Genomic DNA, 12533 nt, shown 5'->3' on the forward strand with positions numbered 1-12533 from the left:
AGGTGCGGGCACTCAGTGGCAGCAGCTTTCTCTTAGCTGCGGTGGCCCACAGGACGAACCACGATGATGCAAAGTTGGCAATAGCAGGGGCACTCAGCGGCAGCAACTCTCACTTAACTTGTAGTGTAGTTCCTATTTTCCCAATAGGCTCTGCGCATTGGAATAACATAAACGATAGTTTAGACGTAGGACTGAGGTCGAATAGGTCTCTATTGAATATGTTAGACTTAATTAGGTTTGCCAGCTAGCTCAGAGGTCACTAGAAACTTTCTCGAATGAACAGGGAGGAGTTCACTTCCCTGATTAGACAAGAAGGGATTAGCTTCTGACAACCGCATAAACATGACAACTTTACTCCTCCAGAATAAGGAGTATATCTCCAAAGTGGTGTTATGTTATGTTATGTTAAATGGGATGCTTCTATAGCACACGGCTACTCCGAGGAGTGTCCCGGCGCTGTCAGAGCCTCACAGGTCTAGAGTGGGAGAAAAGAAACGGGACGAGCGAGAAGGGCGAAGCATAGACGGGATTGGAGTTATTGCATGAACAGCAAGGTTTTCAGATTTTTCCTGAATGCCAGCAGATTGGAGCTGGATCTGAGTGAGAGAGGAAGGTCGTTCCACAGCAGGGGCGCAAGATGTTTAAAAGAATGCCCCCCACAGCGAGCACGATAGATCCTAGGAGTGACTGCCCTGGCCTGAGACGAGGAGCGTAGGGATCTAGAAGGGAGATAGAAAGTAATCCATTTCTGGAGATAGCGGGCGCCTATACCATGAAGGGCTTTAAAGGCGATGGTCAGGGCCTTGAAGGCGATCCGCTTCTTTATGGGTGGCCAATGAAGAGTTCTGAGGAGCTCAGTGGCCCTGGCTCTCCTGGACAACGGAGAAACAGTTGCCCTCATCCTACTTGACCTCTCCGCCGCCTTCAACACAGTCTGTCATAACACCCTCATACAACGCCTCAGCAACGTCGGAATACAAGGAAAAGCTTTGGACTGGATCATCTCTTTCCTCGCCGGAAGAACCCAGAGAGTCCGCCTCCCGTCCTCATCTTAGGATCACCCCCTCTGCATGGGACGACTCATGGTGGCCACCGGCTCTGGGTACAGCACCCATACCTACAGATCACGCACGTAACCTGGGCTTCATCCTAGACTCCTCCCTCTCGATGACCAGACAAGTCAACGCCGTCTCATCATCATGCTTCAACATCCTACGCATGCTCAAAAAAATCTTCCACTGGATCCCCACCGAAACAAGAAAGACAATCACCTACGCACTAGTCACTAGCCGACTAGATTATGGAAACACCCTTTACGCCGGAACCATAGCCAAACTACAGAAAAAACTCCAACGCATCCAAAACGCCTCAGCCAGACTCATACTGGACATCCCCCGTCAAGCTCACATTTCCGGTCACCTGAAAGATCTCCACTGGCTTCCCGTCAACAAGAGAATAACGATCCGTCTCCTCACCCACGCACACAAGGCCCTCTACGACCTAGGACCCAAATGCCTCAACAAACGACTGTCCTTCTACACACCCACCCACAAACTACGTTCACCCAATCAATCCCTCGCCGCAATTCCAATCATCAATAGATCCACCATGGGAGGAAGATCTTTCTCCTACTTAGCGGCCAAAACCTGGAATTCTCTCCCCACTCACCTCCGCCTTACACAGAACCACCTCTCCTTCAGAGAGCAGCTAAAGACCTGGCTATTTGATAAGTAATACACCCACCCTCCCTCAAGCGCCTTGAGACCCTCTGGGTGAGTAGTGCGCTATATAAATCACTGAACTTGAAGATGGCACGGGCCGCAGATTTCTGTACAACCTGGAGACGCGATAGGAGGTATTCCGGCAGACCAAGGTACAGAACGTTGGCGTAGTCAAGGCGAGAGCCAATCAGGGCCTGCACCGTGGTCTTTCTGTGCTCTACGGATAGAAGTGGCAGGAACTTCCTCAGCATCTTCAGGATCGCAAAGCATCTGCCAGCCAGGCCCGACACCTGGCCCCTAAAAGAGAGGCAGTTGGCGATCTGAATACCCAGGTTTTTCGCAGCCCCCGAATCACTTTCAGGAGGGAACATGGCAGCAGGCCACCACTCTTTCCATCTGGGGTCTGCGGGACAGCCGAAGAAGAGCACTTCCGATTTTTCGGAGTTGCACTTGAGGCTGTGACGACTGAACCAGTCAAATACTGCCCCAAGGCAGCCCCGAATAGAGGTCCCATCAAAGTCGTGGCTCTTGTCGCAGGTAAACAGGAGTTGCGTGTCGTCAGCGTACGACACGATCTGGGCCCGAAACCCTCCGCGAGTGCCGCCAAAGAGCAGGATTACTATTGCAACAACACATCATCAGTAGGGTAAAACTAACCTGTCTCACGACGTGTGAAAACAATAGATAGCTATTTCACTCAGTCAATCGTGCATACTTGGTTTCACCAGAGTGCAGAGAAATAGATAGATGGGCGTTTTCAATAAAAGGTGTTATTTATTGAGCAGTCTTCTTTCTCATGCAAGAGAAATGAATTGCTATAATTGCAGTACTTGTCATAAAGAAAAAAGGCGTACAGTAAAAGGAGTATTATGAAATAATACTGTAAAAGCATTGATATGGTTTCTGAGCCATATGATACTTAAAATGTATAAAATATATACAATTACATACAATGATAAAAGTTGACTAAACGTACTCAACTGATGTTTCTAGATACGCCTACCCCAGTGTACCTAACCTAGGCCTAGTACATGGGAAGGAGTAAGGGAGTTGCAGTTTAAGTTAAGTTAGTTTTGCCAAGAATCTGATTCAAGAATTCTCTAAGGATCTAATCAGCTCCGTACCTTGGTTTTTAGAATGAAGGAGGTCTTGTATCTCGCTCTCAGGACTCGATCTCCCAGTAACCCGCAAGGGTGACTGGAAACACTGGAGATGGATTTTCTCGGCAGGAGAAAAAGACAGCGTCTTTCTCAGTGCGTCAAATGGGAGGGACTGCTTCCTTCGGCACTCGCATCAGCTGGGTTTCCGATAAGTAGATAGCTGCTCTGCTCCAAACCACTGTGTGTTGCTTAAGGCAAACGCTGTTATATTTATACCTGGAAGGTGCAGTGTTTGACGTAAGGTTGGACATAAGACATCAATAAAAGATGTCACTAAGAACTGGCCGTTCTTTTTTCGGACTCGCAGGAGTTCTAGGACAAATCAAAACACCCCTCATCTGTAGTGGTGTTTCTATCAGGCATAGGCTTTGATATAGACGGGTTGTTTAAATCTTTTATCTTGGCTAAACCAAGACAGGTTGTTTGCTGAATTGTGTCATTCAGGAACATTATTTGTTCTGGGATCATGCAGGCACTAAACAATGCTTCTAAACCTTGTACCTGCCATTCTTTTGTACCCCAGATGGTTTTTGTCTCAATGTTGTTTTTCCAAAATTCAAAATCAAATGTTGACATTTTTTCAAAATTGTTTTCAGAATAAATTAGTTTAGTATTTGTCAACATGTTTTTCATTCCTGTCTTATTTAACATTTTGAAATATAATGTTTCAGGATCAGTGACATTAAACCCTGAGAAGTATGGGAATTTCTCATAAAATGTTTTTGAACTGCCTTTCGGCGGAGTTGGACAATGTTCCCATTGATTATAACTGAACACATTTCTAGGATTTGCAGATTTATGCAGATAATGATGCCCAAAGTGATTGTAACAATACATTTCCTCAACCTGTAAATAATCATGTTCTGTAAATTTTGCTGACATTTCTAAATCTGACATCATATTATTAATATTTTCAAAGTCCCAATCATCAGTGATACAAAGTCACTTAAGGAAATCTTAAATTGGTGTGGATATTTCAAGAGCTCAACCGGGCCATAGATTTCATAATCAGTTTTGTCCCATGCTATACCACCAGGTATAGGCGTTGCTGTGATGTTGACTGATGACAGTTCTCTTTTTTCGATGTGTGAGGATCTGTGTGGTTTCAGGACCAAGTTGATGTTCTGACTTGCTGTGTCCATTGTACTATATTTTCCATCAATAAATCTACCCAAACTTAAAACTAAGATGAGCCACAGAAGGAGAAAAAGTACACCTAACACAATCCATAATTTAATCAATGGTGAAGTTAGATATGTTTCTCTGAGTTGATGAAAGAGCTCTGTGATTTTCTTTTTGAAAGTTTTTGTTGCTGGCTTTTCTCCATGTTCACTTGGATCATCGGAAAAGTCATCAAAGTTGATAAAGTAGCCGGATGCAGTTCTGTCAATTGGTGGGATTGCTTTCGGATTTCCATTGATCTTTGCATTTTCTTTTGTTACATTTGTATAGTCTGAGGCTACATCGTTGTAGACTGGAGTTTCTTGATGAACTGTTGCAATTTGGGCTTCAAGAGGCACAAGCTCCATGGCTTTGTTGCATAGTCCTTTTTTTATCACTGCAGGTTTGTCAAATGTGATTAGTCTCTCAGTTTGAACCTCTTGGATTGTAGCAAGATTTGGTCTTCTGCTATTTCTTGGGAGTCCACTGGGCCTACTACTTATTATTGGCCACATGGTTGTGGTTTCACCAGGTCGATTGATACATCTCGGTTCTCCTTTTTGCCAGCAAGGGGCGGTAGTACAACTGATCTTGTTCTGCTGACAGCTAAGACAGGTACTGCTTTTCTGTAAGAAGGCCCAAATTCCTTCTTCACCGCGATCTTTTCTCTGACCAGATCCCCAATCTTTGGAATCCAGACAGGTCTTGCTGGGACAGGTGGTTTTTCTTCAGTGGTAGTTGGCTTTAGCTTTTCGTTACTCAGACTTTTTCTTGTTTCATTTAAGTCCTGTAAAACAGCCAAACGATCTTTGATATCAAAGGCTTTTTGTTGCACCACTGAAGTCTGACAATCCAAGTCCTGAATGATCATTCTAGTACCAAATAAAAGTTCATACGGACTGATACCTCCTAGAGAATTTCTTGGCATATTATTATGACTACGTTGGACACTTATTAGATGTTTGACCCACCCGTCACCCGAACCTAATACCCTCGCTGTTATAGATTGCTTTATGTTCCGTTTTTTTCTCTCCACTACCGCATTTCCCTCGGGATGGAATGGACTAGAATACCGCAATGCAATGCCCATGCTGGCCATGGCCTCCTTGTAAGCCAGAGAGAACGCAGGACCCTGGTCAGAATGTAGAATGCAAATTGCGTATGTGCCGATAAAGACTCGCAAATCTTTTATAACAGTTCTGGCGTCAGCCGAGCGCTGGGGGTCTCATCTAAATGAATCACGTCTTAATAAATATGGGATCACATTTTTCCATCTGGATGTCTGCGCATAGATAGCCTGATGCTGTCTAATAGTGGTGTCTGGTCCGGTTCACAACTGCGATCTCTGTTGCAGTCCTGACAATTCGTTGCAAAGTTATAAATTTCTACGCTTATCCCCGGCCACCAGTATTGTGATTGTAATTCTATTAGAGATTTCAGGATCTCTTGGTGCCTAAGACCCAGTCCCATGTATTGTATCAAGAAGACTCTCCGGTTCGTGTTTGGAATTACTCTATCCCCCAGTCCAGGGATTTGAGCAAACGGAACGGAGTTCGCATCGATTATGTATGTATTGCCGAGTGGATAGTTTAGAGGTAACGCCGCATAATTGCCTTCCATTGAGGCTTTTACTGCAAGCAGCGTTTCGCCATCTATTTGTTTTTTTGTACGCTTTTTTGTGGCTACGGAAGCTGAGTGATCAGCTGCCGCTGTGGCTTTGTCAGCCAATGAATTCCCTGCAACGTGAACGCCATCACGTTGAAGACTCTGCGTATGTATCATGTGAGTCTTTTGTAGTTCTTTCTGCAAAAGAACTACTTGTTCCCAAAGTTTTTTATGCTTTATTGTAGCACCTGTCTCATCTTTGTAACCGGTTTTTATCCAGGTCTGCATGGAATTATTGTAAGATCGGACGCAGTGATGCGAATCGCACACTATTAGTGTCGGGAATTCGCGATCGGCATTTTCAAGAGCCATCTTTAAAGATCCTATTTCAGCTCGCTGAGCTGGACAGTTTCTGAGAGATTCAGTTTTAGTGACCATCGGTCTGAATTTACCTAGGCGCCAGTAACCTTTAACAATCGCGCACGCTGCATTGTAAATCTGTTTTTCCACAACGTAGTGTTGTGCAAATCTGTCCGTGTAGATTACACAGGTGTACTGTTCGAGAGGCAGAATTTCGATCGGCAGAGGACATTCATTTTCATATTCCAGATATTCTAGTTTTTTCATTTTCGGATCAAATGCATGTGTCACGTCTTCTGTTGCAAGAGAAGTTTCCCATTTTATCCATTTTGGATCTAGAGCTTTAGCATTAAGATTGCCTGGTATTGTTACCTCCTCAAGGGCTGATACTGCTGTTAAAACAGATATCCTCTTTCCTTGGGCTAGGGCTCTTTCTTTTGCTACAGCAGTTTGAACCGCAGTTAGAATTTTTTCAGTAGAACTAAATTTCATTTCAGCTTGTGTGTACAAATGTGATTTGTAAGCTATTGGTACAGTTTCTCCCTCATTAGAGGTCAGGTATTTGAATCCGCATCTTCCTGGGATGACTCGGATTACAAGGTTGCGTTCGTTTGCGCGTGTTTGCAGTTTTGTTTTAGTTAACATGTCTGTCTGTAATGATCTTAAAATTTCTGTGTGTTTTTGAGTCTAATTAATTGGTTTAAATTCAGGTTTTATTAGTTCTGGAGAGGTTTAACCCTCTCTGCATAATTTAGAATGTATGTTCTTCCGAAATTTAGGAAACCTAGTATTGATTGTAAGTTCTTCAGCGTTTTTGGAGCTTGGAGTACTGCACACTTCTCTAAGAAGTTGTCTGCTAGGCTTTTGCCTTCACTTGATAATTCATATCCTAAAAATAGGACAGTTAGATGGGCAATTTGTGATTTTTTAGTTTCAAATTTGTTTTATTGGAGTCAAAAGCAGAAGAAGGCATTTCAAAACAGCAAGAGCATAGCAGGTGTATAATGCGAGCGAGACAGACAGGCACGTCTTCTCTAAAAAATAGCAAGAAAGCAAAAGTGGTACACCAACGGGGAGATGCATAGCCTATGCTGTAACCAAGGTGCCATGTAAAAGGACCAAACGAGCAGAACAAAAGAAACCCAGCCCCCCTCCCCCATCCCAACTCCCCTTCCCTCCCTCCACCCCGACCAGTATGCCGTGTACAAGAGACGTATGGTGTGACACTGCTAACGCTGCGCATCGGTGTGTGTTCGAGCTTACCACTGGTTACTTGGTGGCCCTGTGAGTCGCAGGAGGCGAAGATATTTGGGGCACGTGATTTCCTTAAACTCTTTGGATAACAAGGATAGAAGCGGTTGCCAGGTCTTCTGAAAGGAGTCTGCAGAGTTTGTCAATGTGGCCTGGATGCGCTCCATGCCTAGTGTAAACCATAATTTGTGTAGCCAGCCTGTGTGGGTAGGGGCACTAGGTGAGCCCCAGAGTGATAGAATATGCTGTGACGCCGCCTGCATGGCAATGCCCATCTGCTTGTCGCGTAGTGACCTCAGGGGGAATGTGAGCGTGTTGGTCAATCCTAGAATTGCATATGCGGGGAAGCGTGGAATTTCCGTCTGAAAGGTAGAGTCAATGTCATCTAAGACCCCCTTCCAGTAGTCCCGGACAAGGTGGCAGTCCCACAGCAGATGTGTTAACGTACCCCGCTCACCGCACCCTCTCCAGCATAGCGCACTCCGAAGGGGGTTGCCTCGATTGAGTCTGGCTGGGGTGAGATGCCAGTATATGGCCAGTTTCACCGCTGCTTCCCTAGCCGCAGTGTTACGGGTGGTATGTGCTGCTCTGTAATAAATAAACCCCCATTCCTTGGGTGACAGCGCCCGGCCAAGCTCTGATTCCCAGCGTTTCTGCCCCGCCGTTTTGCTGGGGCTGATTGCCGGGGAGAGCATCTTGTAAATGTCCGATATAAGATGTTTGTCGGAATCTTTTGTGATCAGCCATTTTTCGAATGGGGTTAACAGCCGATACATTAGGGGAGCACGGTCAGGGTGTGACATCCAATGACGAAGCTGGAAGTACTGGAACCTGTGAGGGTTGACCACCCCATAATCTTGCACAATGTCGGCAAGAGAAAGGAAGCTTTCGGACTCAAAAAAGTAGCCAGCTGAGCGGCATTCTGTACCACGCCACTGTGGAAAGGCGCGGGGGTGGTTGCCTGGTGGGAAATCCGGATTGTCCAGAATTGGGGTGAGGGGGGAGGGGAAGGTTGTGAAGTCTCTCTTGACCGCTACGGCATCCCAAGCCCTCAGGATCGTACGCATGATGGGGGAGTTAAGGAGATATCTCGGCCTGTGTTGACGGACGAGAAATGGTATCTTCCATACGGAGGTCTGGGCCATCGCTCTGTCTTGGAACAGCCACCTCTTTTCGCATTCCGGCCGGTACCATTCCACTAGGTAGCGGATATGCGAGGTGCGGAAGTATTGTAGGAGGTTGGGGACCCCCAGGCCTCCATCGTCCACCGTCCTGTATGCAATCAGCTTGTGCAGGCGTGCGCGCTGTTTTCCCCAGAGGAACTGGTGGAGAGCGGTTTGCAGGTTCGACAATGCGCCGGCCGGCGGCGGTATCGGGAGGGTTTAGAAGATATACAGTATCTTAGGCAGGGCTGACATTTTCACCGCCGCTATACGACCCAGCAGGGAGAGGGGTTGTTTCGCCCAGCGGGCCAGGTCAGCTTGGATCTGGGAGGCGAGTGTCTTGTAATTGAGGGATGCCGTCGCAGCGGTGTTGAAAGTGAGGGTGACTCCCAGGTATGGGAGTTGGGAGGAAGTTTGGAGGTTGCAGCCAAAAGTTGGGACAGGGGTGCGAGAGTGGGCATTGCTGCCCAAAGGCAGGATCAATGACTTCCCCCGATTTATCTTGAAACCAGAGATTGCTCCGAATGCGTCCAATTCCTCTAGGAAGGCGGGTATAGAGCGGGATGGATCATTGAGGGTGGCAATGATATCATCGGCGTAGAGGCTCACCACGTGTGGTTCACGGCCAAAGGTGATACCTTGAATGTCAGGGTTGTCCCTCAATTTCTGCGCCAGTGGTTCCACGTAGAGGGCGAACAGGAGGGGCGAGAGCGGACATCCTTGACGCGTCCCCCGCTGTATCTCAAAGGGGTTTGATTTGAGACTGCCCAAGCGGACCTTGGCCTGAGGGTGGTAGTAACAACTCGCTATCCACAATTGGAATCGGTCCCCCAGCTGGTAGCGCTGCAGGACTTTCTGCAGGTGGGTCCAATCGACGCGATCAAACGCTTTCTCTGCATCTATGGCCAACAGTGCAGAGTCTGAGTTCTGGAAATGCGTTTTGTCAATCAAGTGCAGGAGCCTTTTAGTGTTGTCACTGCATTGGCGGTTCGGGATGAACCCCGACTGGTCCGGGTCGAGAATTCCCGGGAGGCAGGGGCCCAGGCGTGCCGCCAGTATCCCAGTGAATAATTTCAAGTCCAAGTTAAGTAATGAGATGGGGGGGAAGGCCGAGCAGTTCGTGGGGTTTTTGCCCGGTTTGGGCAACACCACTATGTCCACTGCGAGCATGTCAGGGGGTATGGAGCTCGGGCCTTCAAACGAGTTGAACAGCCTCGTGAGGATCGGCGCCAGGAGTGGGCCAAACAATTTATAGAAGCTGGAGGAGAAGCCATCAGGACCCGGAGATTTGAGCGGCCGTAGGCGGGAGATTGCGGCCAGGACTTCGTCCGGCCGGATAGGGGCGTCTAGGGTGTCTGAAATCGATTTGGACAGTGGTGTGATACGCGCCGAGTTCAAGTAAGCGTCTATGTCCGCGGGCGGTATTTGGTCTTCCTTGTACAGGGAGGCGTAGAATGAGCGGAAGGCGTCCGCAACCTGGGCCTCGTCAGTGATAGTCTCCCCGGAGTCATTCAAGAGAGTGGTGATTTTAGAACGCTGGGTTTTGGCCTTAAGAGCGCTAGCCAAAAGGCGTCCGGTGCGGTTGCCCCCCACGTAGTAGGAATGGCGGAGTCTGAGGGCGGGGAATTCAGCCCTGTCGGTGTCCAGACTAGCTAATTGGGCCCTGGCGGCTTTTAACTGCCTCCAGATCCTCGGGGCACCAGTGCGGCTGTGGACCCGTTCGAGTTCAGCCACCTGAGCTGTGAGGTCGTCCCTTTTTTCCTTCCGCAGTTTGGCGTCCGCCGCTGCTATAGCGATCAGTTCCCCCCTGACGACTGCCTTCAAGGCAACCCAGAGGGCCGAGGTGAAAGTGACAGAGCCATCGTTAGTGGCACGGTACTCCGAAATGCATTTACGAATTTGTGCAGCAACGGCCGGTCTCTGCAGCATAGTTTCGTTGAGCCTCCAAGAGGTCGGAACGCGCGCGGTGACGGGTACGGCCAGTGTCAGTTCTACTGCGTCGTGGTCGGAGAGAGCTGCTGGGACTATGGAAACGTCGTGGACGAGAGGTGCTAGGTCGGAGGAGCCTAGGAAGTGGTCTAGGCGCGCGTAGGTGCGGTGGACATGGGAAAAGAATGTGAACTGTGTTGAGTTGGGGTGTGTCATTCTCCAAAGATCTAACAAGCCCCTATCTTGTAGCCAAGACCCACCCGCCTCAGATAGCGCGCCGGCGTCACCATAGCGGTGTCCAGACCTGTCTTTGTGTGTATCCATGACAAGGTTGAGATCCCCCCAATGAGTAAGTGGGTATTGGAAGGCTGCAGCGCTTCTGAGAGTGCATTCCGAAGGAACGCTTCCTGGCCGGTGTTGGGGGAGTATATGGAACCCACTATTATCGAGGTAGTGCCCACCAGCAGGGTGTATGATAGGAGGCGGCCTTTGATTTCTCCCGCTTTGATCCCCACCCGGCCTCGAAAGCGTCGAGACACGAGCATCGCTACCCCTGCTCTTTTAGTGGTGAGTGATGAGAAGAATTGTTGGGGGAAGGCCCTGGAGCGCATCCTGTGCCAGTCCTTAGCTAAGAGGTGGGTTTCTTGTAATAGGCATATGTCCGCCCCTGAGTGTTCTAGATATGAAATTACAGCCCGCCTCTTGATGGGGTTGTTAAGGCGGTGTAGTGTGGTGCGATGGTAGTGCTGTCCCTGTGCGCAGCGAGCAGTCTGCGGTGTGGAAAGCTTGTTCATGACCCTCGGCATACTGGTCCCCTCCCTCGATCCCACCCCTACCCCCTCGGCCCGAACGAAACGTGTCCAGGTCCCGAACCCCACCCGGAGTGCATTGTCCGCAGTCCCGCCGGGTTAGAACTGTCCCAACTCCCCCCACCCAGCAACCATGTCCTCCCTTACCCTCCCTAACCCCAACTTCCAACACCCAACCAGTGGTCATAGTCCCGGGCCTATCCAGAATCAGTTCAGGCCCGTGGGGTGAAAAGTAGAAGAGGCTGTGGCTGTGGTGACCCATGTGGCCCCCCGCCCCCTCCCTCTTCCCCCCCACTCAGAATAAGTGAGATTGTCATGGCTCCCCCGTCCTGTTGTTCTCAGGGAGGGGAAGTAGTGTCTTTAATGACTTCCTCTATGGCTGCAGCTTTGTCCTTGGCGATGGTCCCCGGATCCGGGCGGTGGCGATGCCTGGAGGTCCGGCGTCGTCGTACCTGCTGCCAGTCGTCGCCTGAGGATCGTGGGCGGGTAGCTGGAGAGGATCCCATGTTCGAGTCCTTGTCAGAAGCATTATCCGGCACCTCCAGGCCCAACAGGGTGCACGTGTCCTGCAGTGAACGGAGCTGGTGTAGTTTGCCCTCCCATTTAAAGATCAGGCGGAACGGATGTCCCCAGGAGTAAGGCACGCCTTTGTCCCTCAGAAACATGGTGACAGACTTAAAGTCTTTGCGCTTCTGGAGAGTAATGGCGGAGAGGTCTTGGAAGAGCTGGATAGAGTTGTCCCGGAAGCGGATAGGCTGCGCTTGGCGCGCTTCTTTCAGTATTCTTTCCTTCAAGGGAAAGTCCGGGAGGAGGCCAGGATGTCCGGGGGGGGGGGTGCAGGGGCACGGCGGGGCAGTCCCACTCGGTGCGCTCTGTCAATGCGGATGGGGAAGTCTGCGGGTTCGTGGAGGATCTCACGAAAAAGGTCTTGCAGATATTCCGTGACGTTATTCCCCTCCGCTTTCGATGTCACGCCCCTGACCCGTATGTTGTTCCGTCTGGAACGATTCTCGAGGTCCTCCGTGTGTGCCTGGAGACCCACCTGCTGTTCCTGAAGACGGAGGATTTCCTGTTGGAGGAGTACCAGGTCCTCGCCACGGGTCTGACTGGTTTCCTCTATTGCCACCACTCTCTCCCCTAGCCCGTCCAGGTCCCTGCGCAGTTCTCTCTGTTCACTGACCAGTTCTTGTTTCAGGGTCTGGAAGTCAGTGCGCAGCGTGTTGAAGAGGTTTTCAAGGAATGATTTCGTTATAGGGGCGTCTTCGTCTTCCTTGGTCGGGGTGACCGCCGATGTCGAGGGGGAAGTAGGAGCACGAGATTTCTCGGATTTAGAGGACATTTTCATGAGCAGTTCGCTGATGGGTCGGCCCCCTC

The sequence above is a fragment of the Lissotriton vulgaris genome, chromosome 3_2, assembly GCF_964263255.1.
Source record: "Lissotriton vulgaris chromosome 3_2, aLisVul1.2, whole genome shotgun sequence".
Classification (NCBI taxonomy): Eukaryota; Metazoa; Chordata; class Amphibia; order Caudata; family Salamandridae; genus Lissotriton; species Lissotriton vulgaris.